Source organism: Jaculus jaculus, chromosome 7, assembly GCF_020740685.1.
Source record: "Jaculus jaculus isolate mJacJac1 chromosome 7, mJacJac1.mat.Y.cur, whole genome shotgun sequence".
Taxonomy (NCBI): Eukaryota; Metazoa; Chordata; class Mammalia; order Rodentia; family Dipodidae; genus Jaculus; species Jaculus jaculus.
Window position 1 is genome coordinate 115455325 of NC_059108.1, and position 20687 is coordinate 115476011.

A 20687-nucleotide genomic window follows, 5' to 3' on the forward strand; every position below is an offset into this window, starting at 1 on the left:
CTCATAGTCCTGGGAAACTTCATCGGGGCCGGCAGCTCCTCGGCAGCCATCTCATGGTCCCAGTATCTCCACTGGGTCTCCACTGCAAGCCACGGTTCATCCACATGGCCCCATGGGGTCTTTGTGCAGGCAACCAGCAAACCTGCTTCACACTGCCCATGGCCATTTCCAAAACACAAGACCATGTTGCAAACTCAATGACCCTCTTTCCAGCGTTTCTTATACTCCACGATACCAGGTAGGGTGCCAATTTGTTAATCCAGGGGGGAATAAAGCAGACTTTGAAGAACAGGACACTCCTTGAGCACTGGGGCCCCTTCAAAAGAGTCTACATTCTTCTTGTTGCCCCAGCACAGGTCAGCTAGCCCAGTCTCAAAGGTTGTAATCTCTCAGTTGCAGCTGAATGGGAAACAGTTCACCCAAAGATTTTTCTTTCTGTGCCATATCCCTCTGCACACACCAGTTCATTTCTACGCAAAGCAACCCTGCACAACTTCTCAGGACATGGGCACAAGAGCAAGCTTCTCACACAAACTGCTAGCCCAGTCCAGGCAAAGCTCTTTCTCGCCCTCATAAGCCAAACCTCACAGTCCATAGTTCTTACTGCATTCAGGTCTTGTAGCTCAGACCAGAATAGTCCATCAAGCTGTACTTACAGCACTGTAAGGTATCTCTTAGGCCAAGGTTTCAACTCCTTCCACATTCCTCTTGAAAACCAGCTCCAAAAGGCCAAAGCCACAGTCAGGTGTCTAGCAGCAATCCCACTCCTCGCTACCACTTTACTGTTGCAGTCCGGTTCACATTGCTGGTAGAAATCACCCAACCAAGAGTAGCTTCTGGGAAAAAGAGATTTATTTTGGCTTATAGGCTCGAGGGGAAGCTTCACGATGGCAGGGGCAAACGATGGCATGAGCAGAAGGTGGGCATCACCCCCTCGCCAACATAAGATGGACCACAGCAACAGTAGGGTGTGCCAAACACTGGCATGGGGAAACTGGTTTTAAAGGCCATAAGCCCGCCCCCAACAATACACTCCCTCCAGGAGGCATTAATTCCTAAATATCCATCAGCTGGGGAGCTAGCATTCAGAACACCTAAGTTTATGGGGGACACCTGAATCAAACCACCACAGTATCTATTTATTTGTTTTGATAAAGTGTTTGATGAAAGCCAGGCTGGCCTGGAATTTGTTATGTAGCTGAGTCTGGCCTTGAACGCCCTATCCTCCTGCTTCCAACCTTCCAAGTGCTGGGATTACAGGATACACTACCATGCTGTCAGTTCTTTTCTGAGTGTGTGTGTGTGTGTGTGTGTATGTGTGTAGTTGTGTGATGTGGTGTGGCATATTATGTGGTGTATGCATGTGTGTGAGGCCATAGAGAACTCTGGGTGGCCTTCTCCTTTGCATCCACTTCCTGGAGACAAGTCTCTACGTTAACCTAGAGCTGTTATTTTTGTTAGCATGCCCCAGTGCCTCTCCCCGCCCCCAGCACTGGGGTTACAGACATGTATGGCCACGCCCAGCTTTTATTTTTTACATGCATTCTTCTTTAAGTGGCAAGTGCTATTAACCTTTGACCCATCCTCCCAGCCCTCTTTACCACTTACACATGAATTTTTAAAATTGCTATTATGGTTTACCTGATAAGTTTCCTGTATCCCACATTCTCGTTCCATAATAAATACTGGGAAAAGATTATATTTACCTTCCCACAGCAGCTTTTATGTTTTCAGCTTTGTTGACAGTGTTGTCTGTTCCTGTGCCATCAAGTGTCCAGCTGAAGAGAAAATGTTACATCAGAAGTATATGTATGTGTATTGTCTTTAGAAACATATTTCTAGTGGCAAAATTAGGATAGGACACAAAGTAGATGATTATGGTTGTAATATTCATACTGGATGATTTGCCAGTTGATTGAATTTAGTGAGCCAGGTTCTAGACCATGTCAGAACAATCTGAGAAGTCATTTCTATTTGCAATGTCCAACATCTTCACTGGACTTTAGAGTCAGCTTTCTGTCATGCTGGCAAAATACCTGTGAAAAGCAACTTAAAAACAGGAAAAAGTTTATTTTGACTTACAGTGCTAGAGATTTCAGTCCACAATCACTTAACCCTGAGCTTTGGGCTTGTGGCAACACCGTATGTACATTGTTTTCATGAGAATCAAGAAGCCAAGAGAGAGAAGGAGTTTTGGTCCTTATATTCCCTTCAAGGGCAGGCCCCCACAGACTTAACTTCTTTTCATTAGACCTGCCTCCTGAAGGTACTACAACTTTTCAATACAACATGGGTTTAGGGCAAAATATATTTTTTAAAATGTGTGTATATGGGCTGGAGAGATGGCTTAGCGGTTAAGCGCTTGCCTGTGAAGCCTAAGGACCCCGGTTCGAGGCTCAGTTCCCCAGGTCCCACGTTAGCCAGATGCACAAGGGGGCGCACGCGTCTGGAGTTCGTTTGCAGAGGCTGGAAGCCCTGGCTGCCCATTCTCTCTCTCCCCCTCTATCTGTCTTTCTCTCTGTGTCTGTCGCTCTCAAATAAATAAATAAAAATTAAAAAAAATGTGTGTATATGCACATGTGAGTGGGTACACATGCACATGCACACATACGGAGACCAGAAGACAATCTTGGATGTGATTCCTCACGAATACCATTCACCTTAAAAAAATTTTTTTTTGTTTATTTTTATTTATTTATTTGAGAGCAACAGACAGAGAGAGAAAGATGCAGATAGAGAGAGAAAGAGCGAGAGCGAGGGGGGGGGGAGAATGGGCACACCAGGACTTCCAGCCATTGCAAACGAACTCCAGACGCTTACGCCCCCTTGTGCATCTGGCTAACGTGGGTCTTGGGGAATGGAGCCTCAAACTGGGGTCCTTAGGCTTCACAGGCAAGTGCTTAACCACTAAGCCATCTCTCCAGCCCTATTCACCTTTTTTGTTTGTTGTTTTCTTTTGGCATAAGGTCTCATTCTAGACCAGGAACTTGCCCTGTAGCCTGGAATTCACAGTGATCCTCTTACCTCTGTCACCTGAATGCTGGGATTAAAGTTGTGTGTCGCCATGCTTGGCCATCCACCTTTAAATATATATATGTGTGTGTGTGTGTGTTTGTGTGTGTGTGTGTGTGTGTGTGTGTGTGTGTGTATATGTATATATTTATGAGAGAAAGAGAGAGAGGAAAGTGCGTGAGAAAAAGAGAATGACTATGGGCGTGCTAGGGACTCTTGCCACACTGTAAACAAACTCCACATGCATGTGCCACTTTGTGTATCTGGCTTTACATGGAATCTGGGGAATTAAAGCCAGGCTGTTAGGCTTTACAAGCAAGCACCTTTAACAACTGAGCAATCTCCATATCACCATCTACCATTTTTTGAAACAGTTAGTTACCAGTTAGGCTAGACTGGTCATTGAGCCCTCATGATCCTCCTTTCTCCACCTCTCCAGTGCTGGGATTACAAGCATGTCCCACTATACCTGGCATTTTACATGTATTCTGGTAATCATACTCAGTGCCTCATGCCTGTAGGCATGAATGAATTATCACTGAATGAATTATCTCCTAGCCCAGGGAAGTCTTTAACACATAGGCATTTGGAGGACATTGATGATCTAAACTTTGTCAATAGATATTTTTGATTCTTCATTAGATCCTGAGTTAATTTTTGTTCGTTTAAAGAAATTTATAATTTATAATATTTCATACAATACAGTTGCTCTGTCCACACAATTTTATATTAAATTTGCTATATTAATAGAGTATTGAGGAAATAATGACAAGAGCAGTGTACACATTCAGTTCAGATGTAATTTCTCCTCCTACTTTCCCCTGTACCCATTCTCCCTGTTATACCCTTCCAGCCCCTGTAATTCCTCCTTCCTCTTTTATAGTTCATGTGTTCTAGTGCCCTCCCTATACTCCTTCCTTAAGGCCTCTTTTTCTGTGTACAGATTTATTTTTCCTACCCAAAGCCAGTACTTCTTTCTGAGGATTTATAGCATTTAACCTGTCAGTGATCTTGAGTAGTACCATCTCTCTTTTTTTAAAATTATTTTTATTTAGAGAGAATGGGCACCTGAGGGCTTCTAGCTACTGCAAATGAACTCCAAGTATGCAGCACCTTGTACATCTGGCTTACATGAACCTAGATTTGAACCTAGATTCTTTGACTTTGCAGGCAAGCACCTTAACCACTAAGCCATTCCTCCAGCCTGAGTAGTACCATCTCTTACTAAGAGTCTCACTTTATAGGAGAAGAATGTATGACAGTGAACTTCAGTTTATAAATCTACTGCTCCAATTCAGTCTTGTTCCATCATAATTCCCTGGATTGATAAAGCAGATATAGTGCTCTCTGTGTTATTCTCATTGCTGCTGCAAATACTCCACAAAGCACACTAAGGAGGAAGTGTTTACTTTGGCTTACAGTTTGAGCTTATAGTTCATCATTGCAAGAAGGCATGGTGATGAGAGTATGAAGCAGCTGGCCACAATCATTCCAGGAAGCAGGGAGAAATGAATACTGCTGCTCAGCTGGGCTTCTCCTATTTATATAGTCTGGAACTCCTAACCCATGGGATGATGTCATTGGATTAATCAAATTTCAAAAATCTTTCAAAGAAATGCTGAAGGATTTGTTCTCATGTTGATTCTAAGTCCTTTCAAGTTGACAGTGGAGATTAACCACGACAGTCTCATAAAGATGCAACCGAAAACCAGGCACTTTGGCATATCCTATAACCTCAATAATTTAGGAACCAGAATCAAGCAGATCTCAAGTTTCAAGACTGCTTGGGTTATGTCGAAAGTTCCAGACCTGCTTGGATTGGGCCACATAGTAATACTCTGTTTGAAAATGAATGAAAAACAAACTGAGAGGTCTGATTGGAGGGGATTAGAGGTAAGGGTTGACATTATTCTTCAGGATCCTTATATATCATCAATACTTGGCCATTGTATTTGGGTATCTTCAGTAGATCAAGTATATGGGTTCTAGAACAAAGAGATAGAAGTAAGACAGGTCTCCCTTGAGGAATTTATACTTTCCATACACCTAACTTTAGGCTCTATGGGTTTAGAGGTCAGTTCCAGAAGTGGAAATGTCCCACAGTTGAGAGAGATACATTAAACATTAAGACATACCTGTTTGTCGGGTCACTTTGGGCTCCTTATGCCAAAATGTTACCATGACAGCAAAAGAGTCACCTTTCTGGCAAGGATATTTGACTCTGGTCATTATCATGAGAGGTTCAGGGAAGAATATACCTGGCACTCAGAGGATTTACTAGGATGTCTTAGTGTTCCCAAGCCCATTGTTGTACTGAATGTACAAGGATAGAAGCATAGCCTGAAGAGAGAATCATAATTCGGGGTTTAGCGCTGTTACAGGTAAGGATCTAGGCTAACATAATGGCAGGTTGCCTGTGCCAGCAGGACCTCACAGAGGATGAGGGGTAGCTAGAGTGGGGTGGCACCGGTTATGACCAGGAATCAACTGTAGCATTGAGTCTGTCATTTTTCCCTTATGTAAGTTTCCCATGGAAACCAAGTATGAATCCTTAACAGGCTATGCCAGCTAGGAACAAATAATTTCTGTTAAAGAAACATGGAGGAAAGCCGCCCGGGCTCCCAGCACTTGGGTGATCTTACTCTGAGAACAAGTGTTTTGGAATGCTATCAATTTGTCTTTGTCATCTACTTTTCTAGATTATTGTTTGATTTATTTATTTGAGAGAGAGGGAGAAAGAAAGAACATGAGTACACCATGGCCTCTAGCCACTGCAAATAAACTCTAGATGCATGTGCCACCTTGTGGATCTGGCTTTATGTGAGCACTGGGGAATTGAACCTGGGTCCTTGGCTTTGCCTTAACCACTAAGCCATCTCTCCAGAACCCTCCCTGCTTCTTTAACATTTGGTCCTTGAAGTGTCCTGATATTTTGAGAGTAAGTGAATCCATATATATCTTTCTGGAATTCCAATTTTACCTAAGGAATATGAAAAAAAAATGAGTAATTGAATACTGATACTTACTTGAGGATGTTTTTCAGTGAAAATAAATTGGACTGAATTATAAATGTAAGTAAAATTTGTATGGATTTTTTTGTTTGTTTGTTTTCAAGGTAGGGTCTCATTCTAGTCCAGGCTGGCCTGGAATTCACTATGTAGTCTCAGGCTAGCCTTGAACCCTCAGTGATCTTCCTACCTCTGCCTCCCGAGTGCTGGCATGAAAGGCATTCACCACCACACCTGACTTTTTGTATGGATTTTTTTCAGATAAAATAGATACTTGGAAGAAATGTTGACCCAAGGGGGTAGTGTTTGAGACTATGTCCTAAGTTTTTCTGAACATACTTGTACCTGGATTTGTTTGAGCACCTGTTCTCACATCTCATATGTTTTATTTACCTCATTCTCTTTTTCATGAAAGCATTTTTTTTTTTTCTTTTGGTTTTTCGAGGTAAGGTCTCACTCTAGCCCAGGCTGACCTGGAATTCACTATAGAGTACCAGGGTGGCCTTGAACTCACAGCGATCCTTCTACCTTTGCCTCCCAAGTGCTGGGCTTAAAGGTGTGCACCACCACGCTCAGCTATGAAACCATGTTTTTATTGTGCATAAATTATGAGCATGATACCTTTTGATGTGTGGTTTCTATTTTATGAAATGTCAGCATTTTTGCTTCAAGACTGTGAAATTTTTGAAGACCCAGCTCAGTTCAGCCTGTTTCTGGGTATTTTCACAGTTGTGATCCTTGATACTAGAGCTGTTTTGAATGCTGGTCCTCACTAGTTCCTTAAGTACTACTTGTGGTAGCTAATGCTCATTGAAAGCATCTATGCATTTGCTGTATTGACTGATACAAATCATTCAGCTCGCAGAGGTGTGTCCCTTCTGCTTCATGGCATTTTTATTTCCCATAAGGCAATCGAAGCACAGAGAAGGGTTGCATGACATGATTAGAAAATGAAGAAAAGAAGGCAACTTGGCTCAAGTGTCTGTACCATTAAGCACCATGTTATCCCTCTCACTGCATGATACATAATTGGTAAGGAGCAAATCTGCTATTGTAACACTTAGCAGACACAGCCTTGTTTGGTTGCTTTAAGTAACTTTTGTGGGTGTATTTATTTCTGTACCTCTACTCTTGCCTAGTTAGCTCAGCCAGTAGAGCATGAGACTCTTATTTCTGTACCTCTGTCAAACATCTCTGAAGGCAGGGTTCAAATCCCATACTTATTTCTCATAGAGCCTTTAATTTTATACTTTTAGTTTAGATCCCTAGAGGCTTCTGTATGCCACCTCACTGGACAATATGGATATTAGGGGAATTAATATTTTTAAACTTTTGTTTATAGTTTTCACCTCATCTTCTATAGTAGTAATGATAAGTTAATTCAGATTATATAAAAAACAGCTACTGTGAAACAAGCCAAGCACAGAAAGGCAAGCTTCTGCTCTTGTATGTATGTGTAACCAAAAGGTGAACTCACCGAAGTTGCGAGCAGAATGGTGGTTGTAATATACTGTGGAGAGTGAGCACAGGGAGAACGTTATAGATAGATACTAAATAGGGTTTAGGAGTTCTGGGGTCCTTTGCATAATTGGATGACCACAGGTAGTAATGTGCTGTATATCAAAAAACTAAGAAATAGGATTTTTCATAAAGTTTTTACATTTTCTTTATAACTGAGATATGTATAACTTGATTATATGATGTATGTGTTTCAAAATATCACTTATTGCTTTATATGTAAGTACAAGTTTTATATATATATATGTGTATATATATATTTTACATATATATAATATATATGCATATATATAATATATATTTTACATATATATAATATATATGCATATATATAATATATATACATGTATATATACATGTATATATATATACATGTGTATGTATGTATGTGTGTGTGTGTGTGTGTATATATATATATATACACATATATATATATATATACACACACACACATATATATTTGTAAGAGAGAGATAAAAGAAAGATAGATAGAGAGAATGGGCACGCCAGGGCCTCCAGCCGCTGAAAGTGAACTCAGATGCACGTGGGCACTGTGTGCATCTGGCTTTTTTTATGTGGGTACTGGGGAATTGAACCCAGGACATTAGGCTTTGCAGACAAGCACCTTAATTGCTGAGCTATCTCTCCAGCCCCAATTTTTATATATTTTTAAAATTTAGAGTTGGTTAATGATGCTTGCTTGCAAAGCCTACCAGCAGCCCTGGTTCAATTCCCCAGTGCTTACATAAAGCCAGATGCACAAAGTGGCCCATATGTCTGGAGTTCATTTGCAGCGGCAAGAGGCCCTAGTACACCCATATTCTCTCAAGTAGATAAATAAAAAAAATTTAAAAAACTAAATTTAGTAAGAGATAATGTGATTGTAAATTGATAGTTTTGTTTATTAATGACTCATTTATAGTTCTGAAAAATTAAGCTGGGCTGTGGAGATGGTTCAGCAGCTGAAGGTACTTGCTTGCAAAGACTTCTGGTCTGGGTTTTGTTCCCCAGTGCTCATGTAAAGGCAGATGCACAAAGGGGTGCATGCATCTGGAGTTTGCAGTGGCAGAAGGCCATAGTATACCCATACTCATATTCTCTTCCCCCATCTCCTCCTCTCAATCTCTGCTTGCAAATTTATAAAAATACTTTAAGGAAAAGAAACCAATCAAGCTTCTTGCTGAGAAAATATAAAAAAACTTGTCTAGTCATTTTAGCAAATGATTTATGTTAATGTAGCCTTTGTATAAATAATAGCAATGATTATCAAAATATATTTCATAACTTCAAAAGAATAAATATTGGGTCTGAAAAGATGTCTCAGTTAACTGGTGAAGAACACTTCCTGTTCAAGCATGAGGCCTGAAAAGACCTGAGAGACCTGTTGAGTTAGATCCCAGAACCCACATAAATAGCTTAGTGGGCCCACACCTCTGTGGGGAACAGAGACCAGAGAATCCCTGTGGTGTACACACACACACACACACACACACACACCCCAAAAAAACAAACCCAGAAGCTCCAGATCAGTAAGAGGCTGTGGCTCATGTAAGATGGGCTGGAGTAGGGGGAAGAGCTGGACACCAGTGTTTCCCTCTGGCTACTGTAGGTGAGCTCAAGTATGCCACATGGGCACATGCACATGCACACGTGCCCAACAATCATATTGCACATGCACACAAAGAATCAATATTGGCTAAATTTTGTGGTTCACTATTATAATATCTAACTTTCAAAGAGAATGGATTATTTGAAGATTTACTTTAGTCATTTAACCAAAAAGAAAAAGAAAAGAAAGAGAAAAGAATGATGGTGGCAAATTCTACCTGGCATTCATGAGGCTGTCATGAGGATCTCAAGTTCAGGGAAAAAGTAAAGCCAACTTAAATATCTAAATAAATAAATAATCCAAGTTATATGTATTCATTGCTTATTTTAAAAAAAGAATGAAATACCTGGATTCTTATTCTCATATTAGCATGTAGCAGGTGGTATCTTAGTTGCTTCTGCTGTATCCAGGTAAGCTTATGAGGCAGACTAGAGCAGGCAGAGGATGCAGAGGTCTCAGCCTGGCCAGAGGGTTGCCATGATGGGCAGTCTGGGGTAGAGAGTTCCAGGCCAGCCTGGGGTAGAGAGTGAGATCTTGTCTCCAAAACTCAAAGTAGATACATAAATAAAACTAGGCATTATACAGTGAAGAATTCAGTGACATTTTGTACATTTACAGAGTTGTGCAACCACCATTCTCTATCTAGTTCCAAAGCATTTTCATTACCACAAAAGGAAACCCTCTATTAAGGAGTTATTTCCTCTCTCCCACCCCTTAATCTTTACCTAACCACCAGTCTTTTCTGGCCCATTCTGTATATTGCATAAGACAGGCTTATGTAATATGGAACTTTTTGTGTCTGGCTTCTTTCACTTGGCATATGTGTTTTCAAGGTTCTCTTTATGGTTGAATAATTCAATTATATGTGCACATCACAGTTTGTTCCTCTTAATGTGTCAGTAGATGTTTGTATTCTTATTGTCACTGTGAACAAGGCTGCTTGGAACAACGTGCTTGTACATGGATTTGTTTGAGCACTTGTTCTCACATCTCTTGAGTATATACTTAGGAGTGTCCTCATGTTGTAAACTCTGATTTCTTAAGGACTCATCAGCTGTCTACCACAGAAAGTGAGCTATTCCCACCAACAATGTTTGAGGGCTTTGATTTCTCCTCCTCTTTGCCAACACTTGCTACTGTCCATTTTTTAAAATTATAATCATACTAGTGTCTGTAAAATGACATCATGTTGCAGTTTAAAATTTGCTTTTCCCAGCCATGTGTGTGGTGGATAATGCCTTTAATCCTGGCACTCAGGAGGCTGAGAAAGGAGAATCACCATGAGTTCCAGGCCAGACTGGGCTAGTGTGAAACCTCGCCCCAAAAAACAAAAACAGAAAATAAATTTGCTTCTCCATAATGACTAATTTTGAACATTATTTTTCACATACCCTTTATTGGTGTATGTACCTTTCTTAGAGAGATATATATTTAATTTTTTGTACTTAAATTTTTTTTGTTTATTTTTATTTATTTATTTGAAAGTAACAGACCCAGAGAGAAAGAGGCAGATAGAGAGAGAGAGAGAGAATGGGCATGCCAAGGCCTCCAGCCACTGCAAATGAGCTCCAGACGCGTGTGCCCCCTTGTGCATATGGCTAACATGCGTCCTGGGGAATCGAGCCTTGAACCGGGTTCTTAAGCTTCACAGGCAAGTGCTTAACCGCTAAGCCATCTCTCCAGCCCTTTTTTGTACATATAAAAAATTTATTTTGATTTATTTGACAGAGAACGAGGCAGAGAGAGAGAGGGAGGGAGGAAGAGAAAAAGAATGGTCACACCAGGGTCTCCAGCCACTGCAAATGAACTCCAGATGTGTGGGCCCCCTTGTGTATCTGGCTAATGTGGGTCCTGGAGAATCGAACCTGGGTCCTTGGCTTTGCAGGCAAATGCCTTAACCACTAAGCCATCCCTCCAGCCCCATTTTTAAAAATTGTTTTGTTGACATAGGACTTTTTCATTAAGTCTGGATATCAGACTTTAACAGATACAGTATTTGTAGATATTTCTTGTATTTTGTGATTTGTCTTTTTACTTTCTGGGTAATATAATCTGCTGTACAAATTGTTAACATTTTCATATATAGCTAAATTTCCCTTTCTCTCTCTTTTTTTTTTTTTTTTTTTTTTGAGGTAGGGTCTCACTCTAGCCCAGGCTGACCTAGAATTTACTGTGTAGTCTCAGGGTGGCCTTGAACTCATGGGGATCCACCTATCTCTGCCTCCTGAGTGCTGGGATTAAAGGCATGTGCCACCACGCCCAGCCAGTTTGTCTCTTTTTTCTTTTGTTGTTTGTTCTTTGGTACCTAAGAATCCTTTGTCATATGATTTATCCTATTAAAGTTTTTTTTTTTTTTGATTTTTTTGTTCATTTTTTATTTATTTATTTGAGAGTGACAGAGAGAAAGACAGATAGAGGGAGAGAGAGAGAATGGGCGAGCCAGGGCTTCCAGCCTCTGCAAACGAACTCCAGACGCGTGCGCCCCCTTGTGCATCTGGCTAACGTGGGACCTGGGGAACCGAGCCTCGAACCGGGGTCCTTAGGCTTCACAGGCAAGCGCTTAACCGCTAAGCCATCTCTCCAGCCCTTTTTTTTTTTGATTTTTTGAGGTAGTGTCTTGCTGTAGCCCAGACTGACCTAGAATTCACAACATAGTCTCATGCTGGCCTTAAACTCTCAGTAATCCTCCTACATCAGTATCCCAAGTGCTGGGATTAAAAGCATGTGCCACCATGCCCAGTTTACCCTATATTTTAATAGTTTTGAGTTTAGATGTTATATTTAAATTAATTTTTGTGTGTGGTATGAGGTATAGATCCAACTTCATTCTCTTGCATGTGCACATAGCTCTTGAGTTTTTTTTTTTTTAAACAAATAGGACCTTTTATTTGTCACTATTAAAACCAGAATTTTAAACAGACTCTCACACTGGTGGCTGGTATCCATCAGCTCGCTCAGCCTTAGTGCCTGTCTCATCACCAGTGGCCTTTCCAGAACTACTGCCTTCGCCATGAAGCTCCATGGGTTTTCCCAATTCAAATTTGGGCTTCTTCAGCATTTTTACTTTTCTAATGAAGGCATCATGAAGAGGGTAAATACACTGGCAAGCCTTTTCTATGTCTTTCCCAGTGCTGTCTGGAATCAATTTATTAACCACTTCTTTCAAGTCATTTGTCTGCACCTCTCGGGTCATGGTTTCCATCATCTACTTCTGGATCTGGTGGACCTGTTGGTGCTGTGTATAGGATGTCTTGTGGATCTGGTTGTTGCATTTTTAGTAAAACCAACACAAAACAGATGAAGCAAATAGCTGTCGGTTGTCTTGACATCAACATGAGCTTCAATCATGGTCTGCCACTTTTTGACCATGGAACACATTTTGTCCTGGGTGAGATCCATGCCATGGAAGTTAGTCAGACAGTTTTTGCCCTGAACATCTTCAGTGATGAGCTTGAACTTCCTGAAGGCAACTTCATCATTCTGCAGGTCAGCAAGTCTCACTTCAAAGACACGCCCCTTGAGGCTATCAGAGGCAATTTTGGTTCCTTGAGTCCTGGTGACTAGCGTCTTTCCAATGTTTTGAATATTAAACATAGCCGGTGCCTTCTCATCATACCAATCTTTCTTAGAAAATGGATCAACCACTTTCTTCTTGGCTCCCTTCTTGCCGCCTTTCGTAAGGCGCTTGTTCTTGCCAACCACCATGGTGCTGCTCAGGGAGCCAAAAGGCAGCTCTGAGTTTTTTAAAAAAATATTTATTTAATTTATTTGAGACAGAGAGAGAGAGAGAAGAGATAGAGAGAATGGCCATGCCAGGGCATCCAGCCACTGCATACGAATTCCAGATGCATGTGTCATGTGCATCTGGCTTACGTGGGCCCTAGGGAATTGAACCTGGGTCCTTTGTCTTTGTAGCAGGTTTCTTAATCGCTAAGCCATCTCTCCAGCCCTCTGATTTTTATATTGATATTTTTTGGGGCAGGTTGTAAACTATAAACTTTTGCTTTTAGCATAATTTTCTATGTGTTCTTAGCCTTTTTCTCTGTTTTTTTAATTTTTAAAATTTTTAAAAATTTATTTTTATTATTTTTTTTGTTAGCAGAGGCTTTGGACTGGGAGTGGAGAAGCTGAAAGCTAGATTAATGAGGCCTGAGGCTGCCTCTTTGCAGTCTGGAGGGGGCTGGCCCAGCACAGCACTTAAAAACCAAGCTCCGGGGCACTACACTGTCAGCTTGGAGCCTCCGGCCTAGCTGTATTTTGAAGGATCGGCTACCAGGTCTTGGTAGGTGGGAAGGGCAGAAATCCTGAGAGCCAAGGCCTTTGGTACGAGTCACTTGAGAATGAGACTTCGTTCCTCTTGCCAGGGGAGCATTCCAAAAGGAGGAGGTTGTTGAAGGCTGGGATTTATCCTTGAAGGAAAGAGGCAGTGAGAAGTGTGGATTATAAGATAGTCTGCATGGTAGGTGCACTGCATTATGGGAGGAATCTTCTTTCTGAAAATACTACCATGGTGGCTGCTGAGAAATCCCAGCAGCAAGTACTGGGAGGATCTGACATCAGGGGTCTTGTGCCCTTGGTTACTCTGGGCAGCAGGCACAGATCAGTGTGCTGCCTACACAGAAGACCAGACATGAGGAGGTTGGAGGGGGAGGAAGATAGAGGGGACCAGGGTACGGGCAGGGAGAATGGCACTGGAGCAGGACTTCCCAGAGTAGCAGACAGAAGCAGAACTATTAGGGTGGAGATGGAGAAAGCCTGAGGGGGGGGGGGGGGGGGAGGGAGGGAGGGAGGGAGAGGGAGAGAGAGAAGACTATAAGACCCTGGGAGTAGAAGCTGGAGGAGCCAGGAGCTCTAGGGAGGACATGATAGACTTGAGGAGGGAATAGGAAAGGACATGTGTTAAAGAACCCCAAAACCTAGCCAAGATGTAGTAGCCCATCAGAGTCACAGAAGGATCTCAGTGAAGAGTGGTGTGAACTCCACTCATCAGTCTGTCCATGTGGAGAGAGGCTGGACAGAGAAACTGGTGATACTGAGTCTTTTTCACTAAGTCCATGAGGAGATGTGACAAGGAGATGTGCATTCCAGCCCAGAGCATGTGGGCTGTGGACACAGGGACACTGGGTGAAAGGGCCCAAAAGACATCCCCATGGGAGCCCAATAAGCACAGAGGGTGCCATTTTAAAGTTTGTTCTTTGTGCTTAGAGCTTTTGTGGGACATGTCAACCTACAAAGGGTGAGCAAGCAAAGATGGCATAGGCAGGTCTTTCAGGGGTCATGGTCCAGGCAGAGCAGCCTATGATAGGCTCTGAGGCACCAACATGCAGGGCTATTGTAGCCAGGTAGATGTCAGAGGTGCTGATGATAATTGGGGGTCAAGGTGGCCTCACAGGACACCATGAAGCCACTGGCTGCTCTATAGGGAAGTAAAGAGTCACTGGTATGTGCTAAGTGTGGAACCTGGTTTGATGTTTTCTTTCTTTCTTTTTTTTTTTCTTTCCATTTTTTTCAAAGACTACTTTGGTATACCTCAAGGAAGTTAGGAGGTAGGCAAGGGCAGGCTGGAGATGCTGGTCCCACCCTGGCAGGAAGAAGACCATGGAACTTATGTTCCTTATGAATTGTCCTTGGAACAGTGCTTTTTCAGGTGTCAGTTATGTATGCCAACTTCTCTATAAGGTCTATCCAGCTTAAAGGACCTTACCATACCAATGTCTCTACCACATTTGTCCATCTGCCCGCCTGGGCCATCCTCAATGTGATGGTGCCCACCTGTGTATATGGATGGGTAGATGGTGGATGGATAGAATACTGGTAGATGGGTGAGTGAATAAATTGGTGGGTAGATAGATGAGTCAAGTGGACCAGGTCAATGTGATGGGTGGATGGAGAAATGGGTTTAACTACCATTTTATTTTATTTTGGTTTTTTGAGGTATGGTCTCACTCTTGCCAAGGCTGACCTGGAATTTGCCGTGTAGTCTCAGGGTGGCCTCAAATTCATGGCAGTCCTCTTACCTCTCCCTCACAAGTGCTGTGATTAAAGGTGTTTACCATCACACACCTGGCATACCTAATTACCATTTTATAGTTGCAAGTTTTCTATAAATATATTAGATACATTGTATAAATTTGAATATAAAATATTAAATTTTATAAAATTATACTTTTTTGTCTGACAGATATTGTAGGTTATAAGTATTTTGAACATCAAATGTTTAGAATAATACATATGATAAAGTAATTGTGTAGAACAAGTAGTTTATTTTGCTTCATCTTAAAAAGTTACAGAACTTTTTTCACAAGTTATTTTTGTTCTTTGTCATGAAAGTAATACTTCACACTTGAAGAAAGGGAACTCTTTTTTAGAAATACTTTTTTTTAATTTAGTTATTTGACAGAAAGAAGCAGAGAAAGACAGAGAGATGGGGGGGGGGGCAGGAATGGGCATACCAGGGCCTTCAGCTGCTGCAAACAAATTCTAGACACATATGCCACCTTGTGCATCTGGCTTGTGTGGGTCCTGTGGAATTGAATCTGGGTTCTTTGGTTTTGTAGGCAAGCGCCTTAATTGCTAAGCCCTCCTTCCAGCCTGGAAACATTGTTAATATGTATATTTTCTTTGGAATTCGAAAATGAATAGTCCCAAGAAAGTTACTACTTATTTTAAATTCTTGGGCTGGGAAGATGGCTTAGTGGTTAAGGTGCTTGCTTGCAAAGAATGCTGGCCTAGGTTTACGTAGATACTTCCCCAGTATCTACGTAAAGCCAGATGCACAAAGGGGCACATGCATCTGTAGTTCATTTGCAGTGGTTAAAGTCCCTGGCATGCCTATTTTCTCTCTGCTCTCAAACATATAAAAATACTAATAAAGTAAATTCTTGTGGCGCATGCCTTTAATCCCAGCACTCGGGAGGCAGAGCTAAGAGGATCTCTGAGAGTTCGAGGCCCTCCTGAGACTATGTAGTGAATTCCAAGACAGACTAAGCTAGAGTGAAACTGTACCTCAAAAAAGCCAAAGAAAGGGCTGGAGGGATGGCTTAGTGGTTAAGGCGTTTGTCTGCAAAGCTAAAGGACCCAGGTTCAATTCCCTAGGACCCATGTTAGCCAGATGCACAAGGGGCACACACATCTGGAGTTCATTTGTAGTGGCTGGAGGCTCTGGCGTACCCATTCTCTCTCCCTCTTTCTCTGTCAAGTAAACAAACAAACAAATAAATAAATACTTAAAAATTTCTTGAAGGAATGCATTGGTTTTGCTGAGATATGGTATTTTTTGGAAAGGAAATCTTCAGCACTTTGATAATAAAGGCTGATAGTGTAGCTTTTGGGGTACAGTGTTTATGTAGCACTCTTTTTTAATTTAGAATTTAATTGTAATTTTTTTTTTAAATTTTTTTTTTTTTTTTATTTGAGAGCGACAGACAGAGAGAGAAAGACAGGTAGAGGGAGAGAGAGGGAATGGGCATGCCAGGGCTTCCAGCCTCTGCAAACGAACTGCAGATGTGTGCGCCCCCTTGTGCATCTGGCTAATGTGGGACCTGGGGAACCGAGCCTCGAACCAGGGTCCTTAGGCTTCACAGGCAAGCGCTTAACCGCTAAGCAATCTCTCCAGCCCTTAATTGTAATTTTTAAAAAATATTTTCGAGGTAGGGTCTCACTGTAGTCCAGGCTGACCTGGAATTCATTATGTAGTCTCAAGGTGGCCTCAAACTCATGGTGATCCTCCTATATCTGCCTCCCAAGTGCTGGGATTAAAGGTGTGTGCCACCACGCCTGTCCTTAATTTAAAAAAAAATTTAACTGTCTCTCTGTGTGTGTATGGGTGCATGTATCAAGGTCAGAAGATGACCTCTAGGTGTCTGTGTTTCACCTTCTTTGAGTCAAGGTGTCTTGCCTCTGCAGACTAACTACTGGACTGCGAAGGAACTAGACTCCTTGGTTTCTCCTTGGGGTCACAGATGCATGTACTATTTGTATCTGGCTTTACGCAGGTGTTGGGAAGTTGAATTGTGGCTAAGGCTTGGCAAACAAGTGTTTTAACCATTGATCCATCCTTTTATTCTGTTGCTTGGCATTCCTAAGGCCCACATTCTTTCCTCATTTTAGGGTTAGAAGGGTAAGTAAGTCCAGGTATCAGCTGTGATCTTACTGAGCATTCTTCATACTGAGTTTTAATTGCTCAAATATTTGTATTCTTAATCTTAGCTGCCGCCTCCTTCCTCTTCCCCCCTCCTCCTCTCCTCTTCTGTTGGTGACATGTATTTGAGTAGTTATCTAAATCTCTGAACTGGCTTTGGTAGTGGACTACCTGTCCCTACTATAGACATTCTGTTTGTATGCAGTTTGTAAACATTTTGTATTACTACTTAGAACTTGTCACCAGAAGTAATGGTGAATGCTTAGAGAATATCCCCCCTCCAAGATAATTATTTAGTGGTTTTAGAGGAACATGTGTCCTCGAATATGCCCTTGGTATCAATGAAAATGGAAAAAATGCAATAACTTTGTAAAAATACTGTAATTCAAGACATTCAATATTTTACATTTTAAGTGAAAAGCAGAAATATTCTCTTTGACATTTAATTTCTGGATGGTTTAAGAATTCTTGATCAGGTAGAAAGGACTTGGTATGTTTAGAGAGAAATCTGATAGTTATTAGACATTTGCCATGTACCAGGCACTGGTTTTAAGTTCGTTCATATGTAATAACTCAGTTTAGAACCAGGCATGGTGGTTCAAAACAAAAAACAAAACTGAATTTATTATTGAATGGCTGTTTGATAAGAGGTTTGAATTTTTCCCACTTTAGTGTAATTAATAAATAAATTGTTCCTACCATTTAGAAAAAAAGTAATTTTGAATTTGAAACATGATCTGATTTTAAACTATATGGGAACAGGTCTCAAAACTTGTGTGGTACCTTATTAATTGATTTTTCCAACTATTTGTGGTAAAATCATTAATTGTGAAAATGTTAATAAATTCTGAGTGAGTAGCAATATAATTTTTATTTAGCAAACAAAAATGAGAACATTTTGTTTTCAGGACTGATCCGGGTTGAGTTAAGCATTGCCCATCATAAATAAACTGCAGTTCTTTTTTTTTTTTAAATATTTTTTGTTCATTTTTTATTTATTTATTTGAGAGTGACAGGCACAGAGAGAAAGACAGATAGAGGGAGAGAGAGAGAATGGGCGCGCCAGGGCTTCCAGCGACAGCAAACGAACTCCAGACGCATGTGCCCCCTTGTGCATCTGGCTAACGTGGGACCTGGGGAATTCAGCCTCGAACCGGGGTCCTTAGGCTTCACAGGCATGCGCTTAACTGCTAAGCCATCTCTCCAGCCCTAAACTGCAGTTCTTGCCTTAATAGCCTCACTTTGTCTTGATGGCTAATCTGAATTTTAGTGTAGTAAAGATATGAGGAATGATATCTTTTTTTTTTTAAATTTTTTTTTAATTTTATTTATTTGAGAGCGACAGACACAGAGAGAAAGGCAGATAGAGGGAGAGAGAGAGAATGGGCGCTCCAGGGCTTCCAGCCTCTGCAAACGAACTCCAGACGCGTGCGCCCCCTTGTGCATCTGGCTAACGTGGGACCTGGGGAACCGAGCCTCGAACTGGGGTCCTTAGGCTTCACAGGCAAGCGCTTAACCGCTAAGCCATCTCTCCAGCCCAGGAATGATATCTTTTAAAAAATATTTTATTTTATGTATTTCTTAGTGAGGGGGGGGAGAACACACACACACACACACACACACACACACACACACACGGGGGGGGGGTGAGAGAATGGGCATGCCAGGACTTCTAGGTATTATAAACAAATTTTAGATGTATGTGCTACCTTGTACATCTGGCTTACATGGGTTCTGGGGTGTCGAACCTGGGTCCTAAGGCAAGTGCCTTAACTGTTAAGCCACCTCTCCAGCCCAATGATATCTTTTTGAAATGGTATATCTACAATTTTAGCCTATTATTATTATTTGCTCTTATTGACTTCTTTATTGGTTCACAGGAATGTATATTCTTATACTCATTAAACATTTGATGAGCTAGTGGTACATGATTTTCCATTTGACAAGCCATATTATACAGTACTGAGAGAGTATCCAACTATATAGGTAACTGTTTAGAATAAGTATTTGAGGAAATAACTGTTAGGAAGTTAGCAGCCTGACCAGTTGTTATAATTTATTCTATTAAAATTGTCATCCATTTGGATGCTTGATATTGACTTAAAACAAAATAGTTATTAATTTATTTCATTTATTTATTAAATAATGAGAGAAATACAGAGAAGGAGAGAGAAAGGAAGGGAGAAAGAGAAGGAGGAAGGGAGAGAGAGAGAAAGAGAGAATGGATGGGTGCACCAGGGTCTTTAACCACTGCAAATGAACTCCAGATGCATGTACCATCTTGTGCATCTGGGTTTATGTGGGAATGTGGAATCAAACTTGGATCCTCAGGCTTTGTAGGCAAGTGCCTTAACTGCTAAATGATGTCTCCAGCCCCATCTTTTTTTCCAAGGTAGGGTCTCACTCTAGCCCAGGCTGACCCGGAACTCACTCTGTGGTTCCAGGCTGGCCTTGAACTCACAGCAATCTTCCTATCTCCGCCTCTCTAGTGCTGGGTTTAAAGGTATATGTCACCATGCCTGGAGAAAGTAGTTATTAGTTGATTAGATACAGGGTATCACTTTAGCCCAAGTTGACCTGGAACTTCCTGTATAGCCCAGCTTGGCCTCAAATTGAGGGGTAATCTACCTACTTTAGCCTCCTGAGTGCTAGAATTATAGGTGTGAGCCACCATTCCTTGCTATGAATTATATCTTTATAAAATGAATTCGTCCAAAGCACTAGAAAAGTATAAACTCATTTGTGGTTATGAGGAATGAAATGATAAAAAGAAAGTGTAATCTCTGAGAATAACAAAATACAACTAAAAAAACTGAATAAAGGAAATAGCAAATAAAGTAGAAATTAATACATGGAGCAGGTTCTGAGGAGATGACTCAGGTTAAAGATGCTTGCTTTCAAAGCCTGCCAGCCCAGGGTTCATTCCCCAGGACACATGCAGAGCCTGATACCAAAGTGGCACATGTACCTCTGGTCCCAGTATGGTGACTGACAACAGTGAGAGGTGGAGTCAGGAGAATCTGAAGCCCAGGGATCAGCTAGTCAGGGGTTTGGTAGACAGATTGCAGCAACAAGAGACCTGTCTCAAAGAAGGGGGAGAACAGATGCCTTGAAGTTGTCTTCTTACTGCCACACGCATGCCACAGTATGTGTGCCCATACACATGCACATACCGATAACTAAATAAGAATTTGTAAAAATAATAAATACATTGGAAAACACAACAGAACTATGAAATCCAAATTTTCATATAGTGTTTAAGAAATTTTTTTATTGAGAACTTTAATATATGAACATACTGTATATTGGTCATATTCTGATCAGGTTTTTCTCATTTATGAACACACTGTCAATTGGTCATCTTCTCAGCAGGTTAGCCTCATTGTCTTCTTCCCCCCCC

At 41.3% G+C, this 20687-nt stretch overlaps 1 protein-coding gene and 1 pseudogene across 1 annotated transcript in view; one reads left to right on the forward strand and one right to left on the reverse strand.

Annotated features, from left to right (window-relative positions):
* The window catches only part of Mnat1 (MNAT1 component of CDK activating kinase), a 209046-nt gene that overhangs the window by 31959 nt on the left and 156400 nt on the right, over positions 1 to 20687 (forward strand). The window lies entirely within an intron of this gene.
* Positions 12019 to 12859, reverse strand: LOC105943916 (annotated as a pseudogene).